At 44.4% G+C, this 16,845-nt stretch overlaps 1 protein-coding gene across 1 annotated transcript in view; it reads left to right on the top strand.

Moving 5' to 3' along the window:
- The first annotated feature begins 341 nt into the window (after nt 1-341).
- samd8 (sterile alpha motif domain containing 8) overlaps nt 342-16,845 on the top strand; it is a 59,577-nt gene continuing 43,073 nt past the window's right edge. The window contains exon 1 of the mRNA XM_068020624.1: nt 342-483. The gene's annotated coding sequence lies outside the window, so the exon portion shown is untranslated. The remainder of the gene's footprint in view (nt 484-16,845) is intronic.

Here is a 16,845-nt window from a genome sequence, read left to right on the forward strand (position 1 = left end):
ACTCTGTTTCTCTCTCCACAGATGCGGCCATACCTGCTGAGTATTTCCAGCATTTACTGTTTTTATTGCAGCTGGGTCAAAGAGTTACTTGTGCAATCGGGGTCCTGTGCTAATAAAGAAAGCTTCAAATATTGGAAATTCACATTAGATCATCTGTAAAGAGAAAAAGCAGGCTCACATTTTGGGCAGAACTTTCTTCTGCACTGCGTAACCTCCAGTGCTGGAGGGGGCGCTGTGTCTGGAGTCCGGGCTCCGTGTTGTGCAGGGGACGCTGTACCTCCTGTGCTGGAGAGGGCGCTGTGTCTGGAGTCCGAGCTCCATGTTGTGCAAGGCTGCAGGGGACGCTGTTTTATGTCAGTGTGTGGAGGAGCTGATGATGAAGAGGCGTTGGGCTTCCCTGGGCGTACATCTGACATAGGGGCCAGGCTCCAGTTTTGATTGAAGAAGCAGAATCCTGCTCCTGACGCGGAGCGGATCTTTGGGGTAAGTCACAGCCCCGAGGGGTCTTGGACCAACCGACAGCGGGGCTGTTGTCAAGGCCCAGCTGTATCGGATACGCGCGCAGGGCTGCAGCTGGGGCTCAGAGCTCTATCGCTGACTCCTGTTACCTTTCAATGCCTGAGCGACGCTGCCTGTATATTCTCAAGCCTTTGCCAAAAGAACATGCCTTGTGCCATGAGAAGCAGGTCACTAAGAAATCTGTCCTATTTATTTTATTTACTTAATCTGGATGAAGGTCAGTGAAACCTAACATACAGATAAATACTATACTGACTGGCAAATAAGTTTTAGAAGCTCCTCCCATTTGTTTCCAGTGAGTAGATTGTTTTCTAGATCTGAATTGCTTCATCTACCTATGTACATATACTCCAATTTTCTTTCCTGTGCAATGTAAGTGGGAGCTTTGTTCGTTATTGCTCCGACTGGAAAATATAATTGTTGATATGGAAGTTGTTGATGCAGCAAACTTGATCAGACAGATATTAATTCTAATGTATGTAAATTGGCTTGGTTTCTCTTTTTGGATCGGATAGGCAGTGTCATTTACAAAAATAAATATGATTTAGTTGATGAGGTGTGTTGGTATCAATGGATTTTATTCGAGAAGGCAGTTCCTCAGAAAGATGGAAGATTAGTGTCAGATTTGTAGCACAGTGTGTGAAGTGTAACATCAACTTACAGTATGTAAGTTAATATTTTTCATGTGATAGATGGCACTTACTGTAGTGAAACCTTGTTTGTGACAAACAATTCATTGATTGAGGCTTGGTGTCTGTTTAAATTCATATTCTAACAGACAACAGAACTTGAAATTAATTAACTCTCATGTAGTTAAATCCTGGTACAGTATTCTCTTTCTCCTTAAGCCTAACATTATACTCTTTAGGAAGGTTTCTGATATTGAGATAGTTTACTTCAAAATGTACAAGACTATTGCAGTCCATCTGATTTATCCTGTAATCTAGGAAATATTGTATCCTATGATAGGTGTCATGCCCCTTTCCAGAAATTCTTCCAACTCTCTTGAATTTTATGCAGCCCATCCCACTGAGGCTTCTCGCAATGTTACTTTGTGAGGTCTGTTGCAGCCAATCTCTACCCCACGCCAGGCAGACCCACTTGCCAGAATAATGTAAGTGACCCTAAACCAGAAAATGAGCTGTTGTCAGGGGTGCATCTGTGGAAGGGGGCCATGCCACACTGAACATTTACTCAATTTCTACAAAAATTTAATATTTAAGCCAATATTATATCATAGGCCATGGCATACATCTTAGTGGCCCACAAAGACAAAATGTTTGAATGCTTTATGAAATAATTAGCTTTATGCTTGAAGAATGTTATTTAATTTGGTGTAACCTATTTAGAGTTGCTAATGTCATTTTGTATTAATCTGTCATTTTTTTTTAAAAGAAAAGGATTCAACAGTAGAATTAAGCGCTTGCTTCTCCCAAGAGCTGCCAAACTGAGAGAACTGACTTCATGATTCGTATCAATCTGCGAACTGGCCTGGGTTCTTGGGCAGTGGTGGAGCAACAGTCTGATGAACATTTAGTAACAATGTGGTTTTGTTCATTGCTCAAGTGATAGTGACATCATCATGGGCCTCCTTATTCTGACTCATGGTTGTAAAGCTTGTGATCTGTAAATGGCATTCAGACTTTAGTTCCTTCATCACCACCCTTCAATGTCCTGTACTAGAATAGGTTTGGACTGTTGTCATAGCCAAATGCAGTTCTCTTTACCCATGACAACCAGTGTTTACAAAAATGTTATGAAGTTTGACGCTTTGAAAAATAATATTTAGCATTTCCAGAAGTCATGCAGCAACCAACCGCTACAGCCGTGCTGGTTGCCCTTGATCACTATCAACACTTTGCCTCTGAAGGCATGAAGTGAAAGCCTTTTGGCAGCTCTGGAGTAATACAGGTAGCACTATATTAATAGTGAGCCAACGTGCATGCCTTCACATGTGGCAAATCAGTTAAGAAGTTTATCCATATTCCCCCCACCAACCAGAATTTTCCCTCTGTTTTCTTGACTGAAATTGCATCCAGAGATATGCATGTAATGCGATATCAAATATGCAGAAAATAAATGCAGGCTGTGCAACATGTATTTTGTAGGCTCAATTTAAACTTTGCAACCTAAAGTAATCAGCTGGTGTAAATGAATGAACATGTGAAGTTTTCCTCATAACAATTCTAATGCTATTGCTGGGCATTACTAAAAGCAACCATCATCTGGTCTAATATTCTAGGCTTCTAAAATAGTGAATACTGGTAAATGGGAATGGCTATGGCAGCTGCATATTTTGCTTTATGCAGAACATGCATTCGAGCAGAAGTCTGTGTTACGGAACACTTATGAATATGGAAACACCAGTTTTGCATTTTGTGTCTCTCTCGTCTTCTTTTGCCTGTAAATAGCCAATTAGAAGGAGATCCATAGGCAGGCAGTAACCTATTAAACTTGGCGAGTTCCTGAGTTAGCACCTTGGAGACATTTTCTGAAAACTTCGGAAATTACCTGTAACATCCTATGGATATTTGGGGAGCTTGATGCAAGCAGGAGAGATACAAATTTGCTCATTTTTGTTCAGTAGGTGAACTTGAAAGCAGTTAGAATGTATGATTAGAATAGGTTTGACCCAATTCAGTTTTTCTAAAGCTATCAGAGAGCAAGGGAGCTGTGTGAATAGTCAGCAAGGCTCCCTCCCCTCTCATAAAGTAATGGTAAGGATCCAGTTTTACATAAAAGTTTTAGTGAAATACAGGTAACTGATTTTCTATGTTCCCAGGCAAGAGAAGCTAATTTCTATGAATCTGGTTGGCCTTTGCTACTGTTTATTTATCTATTTACTATAAATATTTTTTCTTTTGGGCCTCCTTATCTCGAGAGACAATGGATACGCGCCTGGAGGTGGTCAGTGGTTTGTGAAGCAGCGCCTGGAGTGGCTATAAAGGCCAATTCTGGAGTGACAGGCTCTTCCACAGGTGCTGCAGAGAAATTTGTTTGTTGGGGCTGTTGCACAGTTGGCTCTCCCCTTGCGCCTCTGTCTTTTTTCCTGCCAACTACTAAGTCTCTTCGACTCGCCACAATTTAGCCCTGTCTTTATGGCTGCCCGCCAGCTCTGGCGAATGCTGGCAACTGACTCCCACGACTTGTGATCAATGTCACACGATTTCATGTCACGTTTGCAGACGTCTTTATAACGGAGACATGGACGGCCGGTGGGTCTGATACCAGTGGCGAGCTCGCTGTACAATGTGTCTTTGGGGATCCTGCCATCTTCCATGCGGCTCACATGGCCAAGCCATCTCAAGTGCCGCTGACTCAGTAGTGTGTATAAGCTGGGGGTGTTGGCCGCTTCAAGGACTTCTGTGTTGGAGATATAGTCCTGCCACCTGATGCCAGGTATTCTCCGAAGGCAGCGAAGATGGAATGAATTGAGACGTCGCTCTTGGCTGGCATACGTTGTCCAGGCCTCGCTGCCGTAGAGCAAGGTACTGAGGACACAGGCCTGATACACTCGGACTTTTGTGTTCCGTGTCAGTGCGCCATTTTCCCACACTCTCTTGGCCAGTCTGGACATAGCAGTGGAAGCCTTACCCATGCGCTTGTTGATTTCTGCATCTAGAGACAGGTTACTGGTGATAGTTGAGCCTAGGTAGGTGAACTCTTGAACCACTTCCAGAGCGTGGTCGCCAATATTGATGGATGGAGCATTTCTGACATCCTGCCCCATGATGTTCGTTTTCTTGAGGCTGATGGTTAGGCCAAATTCATTGCAGGCAGACGCAAACCTGTCGATGAGACTCTGCAGGCATTCTTCAGTGTGAGATGTTAAAGCAGCATCGTCAGCAAAGAGGAGTTCTCTGATGAGGACTTTCCGTACTTTGGACTTCGCTCTTAGACGGGCAAGGTTGAACAACCTGCCCCCTGATCTTGTGTGGAGGAAAATTCCTTCTTCAGAGGATTTGAACGCATGTGAAAGCAGCAGGGAGAAGAAAATCCCAAAAAGTGTGGGTGCGAGAACACAGCCTTGTTTCACACCACTCAGGATAGGAAAGGGCTCTTTAACAATATTAATATACTGTTATTAAACCTATTTGGTAGTTTAATAGCATTAGCTGCATTTTTAATTCAGTCACTTCTCAAAGACAAAGGATTCACATGAAAGTGTGTGATGTACTCAATAAGACAAAATACAGTGAGTTTTTATTCCAAAGCTCACTGCAATGACCCAGATATTGGGTATGTTAAGGCATACTCCAAGTATGTAGTGAGGGCTGCTATACAGATATGGTCTCTGTTGCTGATCATGAGGAAAAAGGTGAAAGGCCAATAAAATTTTGTGTGGATGTCTACTTACAGTTAAGGGGGAGGCAGTGGCGTAGTGGTATTGTCACTGGACCAGTAAACCAGAGACCCAGGGTCATTGACCTAAAACGTTAACGCTGCTTCTCTCTTCACAGATGCTGCCAGACCTGCTGAGTATTTCCAGCAATTCTTGTTTTTATTTGATTTCCAGCATCCGCAGTATTTTGCTTTTATATTATTATGACCCAGGGTATTTCTCTGGGGACATGGGTTCAAATCCCACCACAGCAGAAGGTGTAATTTGAATTCAATTAATAAAAGATCTGGAATTAAAAAGCTAGTCTAATGAAGGCCATGAAACCATTGTCGATTGTTGTAAAAACCCATCTGGTTCACTAATATCCTTTAGGGAAGGAAATCTGCTGTCCTTACCTGGTCTGGCCTACATGTGACTCCAGACCCACAGCAATGTGGTTAACTCTTACATGCCCTCTGAAATGGCCTAGCAAGCCACTCAGTTGGATCTAACCGCTACAAAGTCAATAAAAAGGAATGAAATCGAACGGACCACCCGGCATCGCCCTAGGCACCGGAAATGACTACGGCAAACCCAGCCCTGCTGACCCTACAAAGTCCTCCCGACTAACATCTGGGAGCTTGTGCCAAAGTTGGGAGAGCTGTCCCACAGACTAGTCAAGCAACAGCCTGACATAGTCATACTCACGGAATCACACCTTACAGACAATGTCCCAGACACTGCCATCACTATCCCCAGGTATGTCCTGTCCCACCGGCAGGACAGACCCAGCAGAGGTGGCGGCACAGTGGTATACAGTCGGGAGGGTGTTGCCCTGGGAGTCCTCAACATCGACTCCGGACCCCATGAAGTCTCATGGCATCAGGTCAAACATGGGCAAGGAAACCTCCTGCTGATTACCACCTACCGCCCTCCCTCAGCTGATGAGTCAGTACTCCTCCATGTTGAACACGATTTGGAGGAAGCACTAAGAGTGGCAAGGGTGCAGAATGTACTCTGGGTGGGGGACTTCAATGTCCATCACCAAGAGTGGCTCGGTAGCACTAGTGACCGAGCTGGCCGAGTCCTAAAGGACATAGCTGCTAGGCTGGGTCTGCGGCAAGTGGTGAGGGAACCAGAAGGAGAGAAAAACATACTTGACCTCGTCCTCACCAATCTGCCTGCCGCAGATGCATCTGTCCATGACAGTATTGGTAGGAGTGACCACCGCACAGTCCTTGTGGAGACGAAGTCCCGCCTTCACGTTGAGGATACCGTCCATCGTGTTGTGTGGCACTATCACCGTGCTAAATGGGATAGATTTCGAACAGACCTAGCAATGCAAAACTGGGCATCCATGAGGCATTGTGGGCCATCAGCAGCAGAATTGTACTCAACCACAATCTGTGACCTCATGGCCTGGCATGTCCCCCACTCTACCATTACCATCAAGCCAGGAGACCAACCCTGGTTCAATGAGGAGTGCCGGAGGGTGTGCCAGGAGCAGCAACAGGCGTATCTCAAAATGAAGTGTCAACCTGGTGAAGCTACAAGACAGGACTACTTGCGTGCCAAACTGCGTAAGCAGCATACGATAGACAGAGCTAAGCGATCCCACAGCCAACGGATCAGATCTAAGCTCTGTAGTCCTGCCACATCCAGCTGTGAATGGTGGTGGACAATTAAACAACTAACTGGAGGAGGTGGCTCCACAAATATCCCCATCCTCAATGATGGGGGAGCCCAGCACAAGAGTGCAAAAGATAAGGCTGAAGCATTTGCAACAATCTTCAGCCAGAAGTGCCGAGTTGATGATCCATCTCAGCCTCCTCCTGAAGTCCCCAGCACCACAGATGCCAGACTTCAGCCAGTTCAATTCACTCCACGTGGTATCAAGATACGACTGAAGGCACTGGATACTGCAAAGGCTATGGGCCCTGACAATATTCCGGCAATAGTACTGAAGACCTGTGCTCCAGAACTTGCTGAACCCTTAGTCAAGCTGTTCCAGTACAGCTACAATACTGGCATCTACCCAGCAATGTGGAAAATTGCCCAGGTATGTCCTGTACACAAAAAGCAGGGCACGTCCAACCCGGCCAGTTACTGCCCCATCAGTCTACTGTCAATCATCAGTAAAGTGATGGAAGGTATCATCAACAGAGCCGTCAAGCAGCACTTGCTTAGCAATAACCTGCTCTGTGACGCTCCGTTTGGGTTCCGCCAGGGCCACTCAGCTCCTGACCTCATTACAGCCTTGGTTCAAACATGGACAAAAGAGCTGAACTCGAGAGGTGAGGTGAGAGTGACTGCCTTTGACATCAAGGCAGCATTTGACAGAGTATGGCACCAAGGAGCCCTAGCAAAACTGAAGTCAATGGGAATCGGGGGAAAACTATCCACTGGTTGGAGTCATACCTAGCGCAATGGTTGTGGTTGTTGGAGGTCAATCTTCTGAGCTCCAGGACATCACTGCAGGAGTTCCTCAGGGTAGTGACCTAGGCCCAGTCATCTTCAGCTGTTTCATCAATGACCTTCCTTCAGTCATTAAGTCAGAAGTGGGGATGTTCGCTGATGATTGCACAATGTTCAGCACCATTCGTGACTCCTGAGATACTGATGCAGTCCGTGTCGAAATGCAGCAAGACCTGGACAATATCCAGGCTTGGACTGATGAGTGGCAAGTAACATACGCGCCACACAAGTGCCAGGCAATGACCATCTCCAACAAGAGAGAATCTAACCATCTCCCCTTGACATTCAATGGCATTACCATCGATGAATTCCCACTATCAACATTCTAGGGGCTACCATTGACCAGAAACTGAACTGGAGTAGCCATATAAATAACGTGGCTGTAAGAGCAGGTCAGAGGCTAGGAATCCTGCGGCGAGTAACTCATCTGACTCCCCAAAGCCTGTCCAGCATCTACAAGGCACAAGTCAGGAGTGTGACGGAATACTCTCCACTTGTCTGGATGGGTGCAGCTCCAACAACACTCAAGAAGCTCGACACCATCCAGGACAAAGCAGCCCGCTTGATTGGCACCCCATCCACAAACATTCACTCCCTCCACCACTGACACAGTGGCAGCAGTGTGTATCATCTACAAATTACACTGCAGCAACGCACCAAGGCTGCTTAGTACCTTCCAAACCCATGACCTCTACCAACTAGAAGGACAAGGGCAGCAAGTGCATGGGAACACCACCACCTGCAAGTTCCCGTCCAAGTCACACACCATCCTGACTTGGAACTATATCATCGTTCCTTCACTGTCGCTGGGTCAAAATCCTGGAATTCCTTTCCTACCTCACATGGACTGCAGTGGTTCAAGAAGGCAGCTCACCACCACCTTCTCAAGGGCAATTACGGATGGGCAATAAATGGTGGCCTCACCACAGACGGCCTCACCACAGACGCCCACATCCCATGAATGAATTTTTAAAAAACTTGGTCAGTTAATAAGACTTTGTCATGCATATTGTTTATGGATTTCTCTAATTAGAGCCTATCTAAGGCAACATCTTCAGAAACACGCCTGAACAACTTTCTGAGGTGGTCCTCAAGACAAGAGTCTGAGACAAGAGTTCCGAAGAAGGGTCACTGACCTGAAACGTTAACTCTGCTTCTCTTTCCACAGATGCTGCCAGACCTGCTGAGTGATTCCAGCATTTCTTGTTTTTGTTTGAGTCTGAGACACTACACAGACTCAAATAACCTCATGAGCTGAATGATATTCTAGAATGTTTTATTAAGTAGCCAAAAGGTGCTGAAAAGCCCCTAAAATGTGAGATTTGTTTGGAATAGAAAAAGTTATTTCTTGCTTTTCTTCAGTTGGATTTTTGAAGATAGATGTCAGCTTTTCGGACAGATCAGAATATTATGTGTTCGAGGGATTTTGGAACAAATTACTAAGTGTTGCTGATGCTGAGACTTGTTGGGATATGCTTTAACAATGCTCTGAAAGACCTGGCCAGTGCTATGATTGTACTGAATTCCACTTACATCTCTAGTTGAGAGTGGGACTTCAGCATACTGAAAGCTGCAATGTAACATGAGTACGTAAAGTTGCTTTTAGCCCCACTGGTCTACTTTACCTGCTTTCTTGTATTTATTTTCAAATCCAGGTTCTGTACAGATCAGATCAAGTTTCACAAGTAAGCAGTGGAGTTACTTTGAAAGTAAAATTGCATACTTGCATTGGAAATTGATTACCAATGAATTTTACATAGCTCGTGCATTTGAAGCTTGGCGATAACAATATGAAAGCAGTATGGGGGAAAAAATCTGCACACCTTTTTAGTGCTAATTATTGACGGCTTTCAATTGGCAAGGAATAATTGCATTATGAACAAGGGTGATTTTTATACTGTTGCCAAGGTGGTGGCGTAGATAAGAACATAAGAAATAGGAGCTGGAGTAAGCCATTTGGCTGTTCAAGCCTGCTGTGCCATTCAATAAGATAATGGCTGATCTATCTCAACTCCATCTTCCCGCACTATCCCCATATCCCTTGATTCCCTGAGTATCCAAAGATCTGTTGGTCCCTGTATTGGATATAGTCAATGGTTGAGCATCCACAGCTCACTAGCTGGAGAATTCCAAAGATTCATAACCCTTTGAGTGAAGCAATTTCTCCTCGTCAGTCCTATTCAGAAACTGTAACCCCTCATTCTGGACTCCCCAGCTACCGGGAGCATTCTTCCAGCATCTACCCTGTCACGCCCCTGACGAATTCTCTATGTTTCGATGAGATCATGTCTCATTCTTCTAAACTCTTAGGAAATTATTGGCTGAGTCTACTCAATCTCTCTCCATAGAACAATCTCCTTATCTTAAGAATCAGTATGTGAACCTTTTTAGCACTCCCTTAATGGCAGATTTCATTCTTAGGTAAGGAGAGCAAAACTATACACATTACTCCAGGTGTGGTCTCACCAATGTCCTAAATAATTGCAGTATTATACTCACTCTTATACTCCAATCCCTTTGTGATAAAGGCTAACATACCATTTCCTAATTTCTTGCTGTATCTCCATGTTGGCTTTCTGTGATTCATGTAAAAAGACATCCAGGTCCCTCAGAGTACCAATATTTGCCAGTCTCTCTCCATTTAAAAAATACTCTGCTGTTTAGCCTACTGAAGTGGATAACTTCATGTGACTCCGCATTATATTCCATTTGCCATGTTTTTGCAACTCACTTAGTCTATATCTCTTTGCGTCCTCCTGACAGCTTACTTTCTCACCTAACTTTGTAAAGTCAGCAAACTTGGATACACTTGGTCTCCTCAACTAACTCATTGATATAGATTGTAAATAGTTGAGACCCAAGCACTGATCCTTGCAGTATGTCACTAGCTATAGTCAACCCAAAAATGACCTGCTTTTTCCTATTTGATTTCTGTCTGTTAACCAATCCTCAATCAATGTGACTATATTGCTCCCAGTCCCATGAGCTCTAATTTTGTGCAATAATACTCTTAAAACCTACTTATTCAATCATCTTCCCTAATATTTCCTTATGTGGCTCACTGTCAGATTTCTATTTAATAATACTCCTGTAAAGTGCCTTGGGATGTTTTATTATAAGTACAAGTCATTGTTATTGACACCTTATCGAATACTTTTTCAAAATCCAAATACAGTACTTTCACTGGTTGTCATTTATCTACCTTGCTTGCTACAACCTCAAAAACCTCACAGATTTGTCAAACATGATTATTTTTCATAAATCCACGTTGACTGTCCCCAATCATATTATGAATTTCTAAGTGCCTTGTTACCACAGCCCTAGTAATAGATTCCAGCATTTTTCCTACTACTGATGTCGGGCTAACTGACCTATATAGTTCCCTGTTTTCTCTCTCCCTCCTTTCTTGGAAAAAAGGGCTTACATTTGCTAACTTTCAATCCACAGGGTCCATTTTAAAATCTAGGGAACTCTGGGAGATCAAAACCAATGTAGCCACTTCTTTTAAAATCCTAGGATGTAGACCATAAGGGATTTGTTGGCTTTTAGTCCCACTAATTTCTCGAGTGCTATTTCTGTACTGATACTAATTTCTTTAAGTTCCTCATTCTCACCAGGCCATTGGTTCCCCACTTTTTCTGGAATGTTTAAATTGTGTGTGACAAATCTGTTGGAGGTTTTTGAGGTTGTAACAAGCAGGATAGATAGAGGGGAACCAACAGCTGTACTGTATTTGGATTTTCACCATCACAATGGATACAAAGTATTTGTTTAATGTCTCTACCATTTCCTTATTTCCCATTATAATTTCTCTTCTCTCCACCGCCCTTACCTGGTCTGGCTTACATGTGACTCCAGGCCCACAGCAATGTGTTTGACTCTTAACTGCCCTTCGAAATGGCCTAGCAAGCCACTAAATTGTATCAAACTGCTACAAAGTCTAAGACGAGGAATGAAACCAGACAGACCACCCAGCATTGACATAGGCACCAGAAACGACTATGGCAAACACAACCTTGTCGACCCTGCAAAGTCCTCCTTACTAATATCTGGGGGCCAGTGTCAATATTGGGAGAGCTGTCACACAGACCAGTCAAGCAGCAGCCTGACAGAGTCATACTCACAGAATCATACCTTGCAGACAATGTCCCAGACACCACCATCCCCATCCTTGGGTATGTCCTGTCCCACCAGCAGGACAGACACACCAGAGGTGGAGGCACAGTGGTATACAGTCGGTAGAGTGTTGCCCTGAAAGTCCTCAACATTAAATCCGGACCCCACAACGTCTCATGGCATTAGGTCAAACGTGCGCAATGAAACCTCCTGCTGATTACCACCTACTGCACCCCCCTCCCCCCACTACCTCGGCCGATGAATTCGTGCTTCTCCACATTGAACACCAATTGGAAGAAGCAGTGAGGGCACAAAATGTACTCTTGGTGGGGACTTCAATGTCCATCATCAAGAGTGGCTTGGATGTACCACTACTGACTGAGCTGGCGGAGTCCTAAAAGACATAGCTGCTAGGCTGGGTCTGCGGCAGGTGGTGAGGGAAAAACCTACTTGACCTTGTCCTCACCAATTGACTTGTCGCCGATGCATCTGTCCATGACAGTCTTGGTGGCATGACCACCGCACAGTCCTTGTGGAGATGAAGTCCCTTCTTCACACTGAGGTTACCCACCATTGTGTTGCGTGGCACTATCACCATGCTAAATGGGATAGATTTCAAACCGATATAGCAACTCAAAACTGGGCATCCATGAGGCACTGTGGGCCATCAGCAGCAGCAGAATTGTATTCAATCACAATCTGTAACCTCATGGCCCGGCATATCCCGCACTCTACCATTACCATCAAGCCGGGGACCAACACTGGTTCAATGAAGAGTGCAGGAGGGCATTCCAGGAGCAGCACCAGGCATACCCTAAAATGAGGTGTTAACCTGGTGCATCTACAACATAGGACTACTTACATGCAATAGACAGGACTAAGTGATCCCACAACCAACGGATCAGATCTAAGCTCTGTAGTCCTGCCACATCCAGTTGTGACTGGTGGTGGACAATTAAACAACTGACAGGAGGAGGAGGCTCCACAATTATCCCCATCCTCAACGATGGGTGAGCCCAACATATCAATGCAAAAGACAAGGCTGAAGCATTTACATCCATCTTCATCCAGAAGTGCCGAGTGGATGAGACATCTCTGCCTCCTTCTGAGGTCCCCAGCATCACAGATGTCAGTCTTCAGCCAATCTAATTCACTCCACATGATATCAAGAAATGGCTGAAGGCACTGGATATTGCAAAGGTTATGGGCCCTGACAACATTCCGGCAATAGTACTGAAGACTTGTGCTCCAGAGCTAGCTGCGCCCCTAACCAAGCTGTTCGAGTACAGCTACTGGCATCTACCTGGCAATGTGGAAAATTGCTCAGGTGTGTCCTGTACACAAAAAGCAAGACAAATCCAACCTGGCCAATTATCGCCCTGTCAGTCTACTCCTTATCATCAGTGAAGTGATGGTCGACAGTGCCCTCAAGCGACACTTGCTCAGCAATAGTCTGCTCCCCGACGTTCAGTTTGGGTTCCACCAGGGCCACTCAGCTCCTGACCTCGTTACAGACTTGGTCCAAACATGGACAAAAGAGCTGAACTCCAGAGGTGAGGTGAGAGTGGTTACTGCCCTTGACATCAAGGCAGTATTTGACTGAGTATGGCATCAAGGAGCCCTAGCAAAACTGGAGTCAATGGGAATTGGGGGAAAACTGTCTGTTGGTTGGAATCATACCTCGCACAAAGGAAGGTGGTTGTGGTTGTTGGAGGTCAGTCATCTGAGCTCCAGGACATCACTGCAGGAGTTCCTCAGGGTAGTGTCCTAGGCCCAAACATCTTTAGCTGCTTCATAAATCACCTTCCCTCCATCATAAGGTCAGAAGTGGGAATGTTTGCTGATGATTACACAATGTTCAGCACCATTTGATACTCCTCAGATATTGAAACAGTCCATGCCCGCTTGCAGCAAGACCTGGACAACATTCAGGCTTGGGCTGATAAGTGGCAAGTAACTTCTGTGCCACACAAGTGCCAGACAATGACCATCTCATACAAGAGAGAATCTAACCATCTCCCCTTGTCATTCAATGGGATTACAATCGCTGAATCCCCCACTATCAACATCCTGGGGGTCACCATTGACCAGAAACTGAACTGGACCAGTCAGATAAATACTGTAGCTACAAGAGCAGATCAGAGTCTGGGAATTCTGCGGCGAGTAACTCACCACCTGTCTCCCCAAAGCCTGTCCACCATCTACAAGGCACAAGTCAGGAGTTTGATGGAATATTCTCCACTTGCCTGGATGGGTGCAGCTCCAACAACACTCAAGAAGTTCGACACCATCCAGGACAAAGCAGCCCGCTTGTTTGACACCCCATCCACCACTTTCAACATTCGTTCCCTCCACCACCGATGCACAGTGGCAGCAGTGTGTACCATATACAAGATGAACTGCAGCAACTCACGAAGGCTCCTTAGACAGCACCTTCAAAACCCACGACCTCTACTACCTAGAAGGTCAAGGGCAGCAGATGCATGAGAACACCACCCCCTGCAAGTTCCCCTCCAAGCCACACACCATCCTGACTTGGAATTATATCGCCGTTCCTTCACTGTTGCTGGGTCAAACACCTGGAACTCCCATCCTAACAGCACTGTGAGTGTACCTACACCCCAAGGACTGCAGTGGTTCAAGAAGGCAGCTCACCACCACCTTCTCGAGCAATTAGGGATGGGCAATAAATGCTGGCCTGGCCAGTGACGCCCACATCCCCCAAACGAATTAAAATTAAAGGGAACCCGCGTTTACTTTTACTAATCTGTTGTTTTTTTATATACCTATAGAGGCTACTACAATTTTTTTAATGTCTCTTGCTAGTTTACACTCATTCTATTTTCTCTTATCAATTCTTTGATCATGCTTTGTTGAATTCTAAAATTCTAAAATACTGATCTAGAAAATTATCTTAAATGCATTCCATGAGCTCGTCCTTGACACTATTACTGCAAATTTGGTTTGCCCACTCTATATGAAGATTAAAGTCCCCAGGATTACTGTATTACCCTTGTTACATGCATCTCTAATTTTCTGATTTATGCTCTGCCTGACACTACAACTACTGTTGGGGGGCCATTGAATTACTTCCGCTCATGCTTTCTGTCCCTTGCTGTTGCTCAGCTCCACCCAAATTGATTCCACATCTTGTTTTACCAAGCTATGATCCTTTCTCTCTACTGTCTTTATCTCATCCTTTATAATCAGGGCTACCTTCCCCCTCCTTTTTCTATCTCTTTTAAAAGTCAAGTATCCTGGAATATTTAGCTCCTAGCCATGGTCACTCTGCAACCACGTCTCTGTAATGACTGTTAAATACAACCCATTTATTTCTATCTGTGCTATTAATTCATCTATTTTGCTGCGAGTGCTTCATGCATTCAATTATAGTACCTTTAGCTTTAACTTTTTTCTTTTTTCTCCTGATGTCACCTTCATCATGCCTACCCATTCTGCTTATTTTTACTCAAACTGCTACTCTCCTGTTTGGCCTTGACATTTTTCTTACTACTTTACCCTTTTCTGAATCCTCCCCCCCCCCCCCCCACCCCCCCCCAGCCTCTTCATTAGTCTGTCTACTGCCCTAGTTATCCGATTCATCAGGTCAGTGGTCCCATCCCGGTTTAACTGAAGCCTGTCCCAGCAGAACAGTTTTGATAGAACAGCTCCCTCTTTCCCCAGTACTGGTGTCAATGCCCCAGGAAATGAAACCCCAGCCTCCCACACAACTTTTTCAGTCATTCATTTAGCCTTCTAATCTGTTTGACCCTATGCCAGTTTGCGCATGGGTTCGGTTACAATCAGAGATGTTACCTGGTGGTTACGTGTTTTAATTTCCACCCTAGCTACTGAAACACTCTTAGCAGAACCTCAGTCCTAGTTCTATCCATGTCATTAGTTCCTGTGTGGGTCATGACAACTGGATCCTCACCCACGCACTCCAAAGTCTTCTCCAGCCATAAGGAGCAATTCTTAATCTTGGTATTTCTGATGTTTGTTACTAGGTGGTTAGCTAATTTGTCCTAACTAAATTCTAACTCCCACAGGAATATGCTTCTTGCATCTCAAAATCTTTGTGAATGTGAACAGACAACACAACATTCAGAACTCCCTATTGTGGCAGCAAAGCACAGTATCAATATTCCCCTGACTATGCTGTCCGCCATCACTACAACATTTCTTTTCATTCCTTCCACTTGCATGACCTCCTGTACCACAGTGTCATGGCCAGTTTTCTCATCAGCCCTGCAGACTTTGCCCTCATCCACGCAGGCAGTAAGAACCTTGTACCTGTTGGATAAGGAAAAATGCTGAGGCTCCTGCAGCATTGGGCCTGCGTCCCCTTATCTGCCTGACTCGCAGTCACGCACTCCTGTAACCGACCACTAACCAGACCTGTACCAGCAGCTAACCTAAGGGGTATAACTGGCTCCTGAATCAAAGTGACCAGATAATTCTTTCCCTTCCTTAATGCCCTGCAAATGTCTGCACCTTTGATTCTAGCTAAACAATTCTGAGCTGAACTTCCCCGGGATGCAGATGCTTAATGTGGATGTGCTTCTCTGGGATCCTGATGCTCTCTGCAAACTCCTATAGAGGCTACTACAATCTTTTTTTAATGTCTCTTGCTAGTTTACACTTATTCTATTTTCTCTTATCAGTTCTTTGATCGTGCTTTGTTGAATTCTAAAATCCCCCCAATCCTCAAGCTTACTGCTCTTTTTGGCAACATTATAAGCCTTTTCCGTTAATCTAATACTGTCTTTAACTTTTCTTAGCCACGGTTGGACCACTTTTCCTCTGAGGGCTTTTATTCCTTAATGGAATGTACGTTCATTGTGAATTTTGAATTATTTCTTTAAATGTTTGCCATTGTTTATCTACCGTCATATCTTTCAATCTAGTTTCCTAATCTACAATAACCAACTTGTCCCTTTACCGACGTAGTTTGCATTATTCTGATTTAAGACCCTAGTTTCGGACTTGGGTTAATCACTCTCTGCCTCAATATAAATTTCTATAATATTATGATCACTGTTTCCCAGTGGCTCCTTTACTACCAGGTTATTAATTAATCCTGGCACACCACCTGCACTGCCATCCCTATCTAACCTTGTTTTATTTATTTAATTCATTAAAATTAATGTATTTAATCAACTTGGCTTATATTTTTTAGATTTTTAAATAATTACTTGATCTAAAGTTATTGGTAAGTTTGCTTTAAATATCTACCTGTAACTTACCCCACATCTCCTCCTTGTTTTCACTTTGTGATATTTCTCCTGCCCTTTTCAATGCTGTACTCTCGGCCTCACCCTTTTCTCTAGTCATAATTGAGGCTTTGAAATACACTTTTCCCGTCTTGCAACATGTTTCCTTTTTACAAACGCATAATGAAGGTAGTTTGTTCT

This window comes from Heterodontus francisci, chromosome 42 (assembly GCF_036365525.1).
Source record: "Heterodontus francisci isolate sHetFra1 chromosome 42, sHetFra1.hap1, whole genome shotgun sequence".
Taxonomy (NCBI): Eukaryota; Metazoa; Chordata; class Chondrichthyes; order Heterodontiformes; family Heterodontidae; genus Heterodontus; species Heterodontus francisci.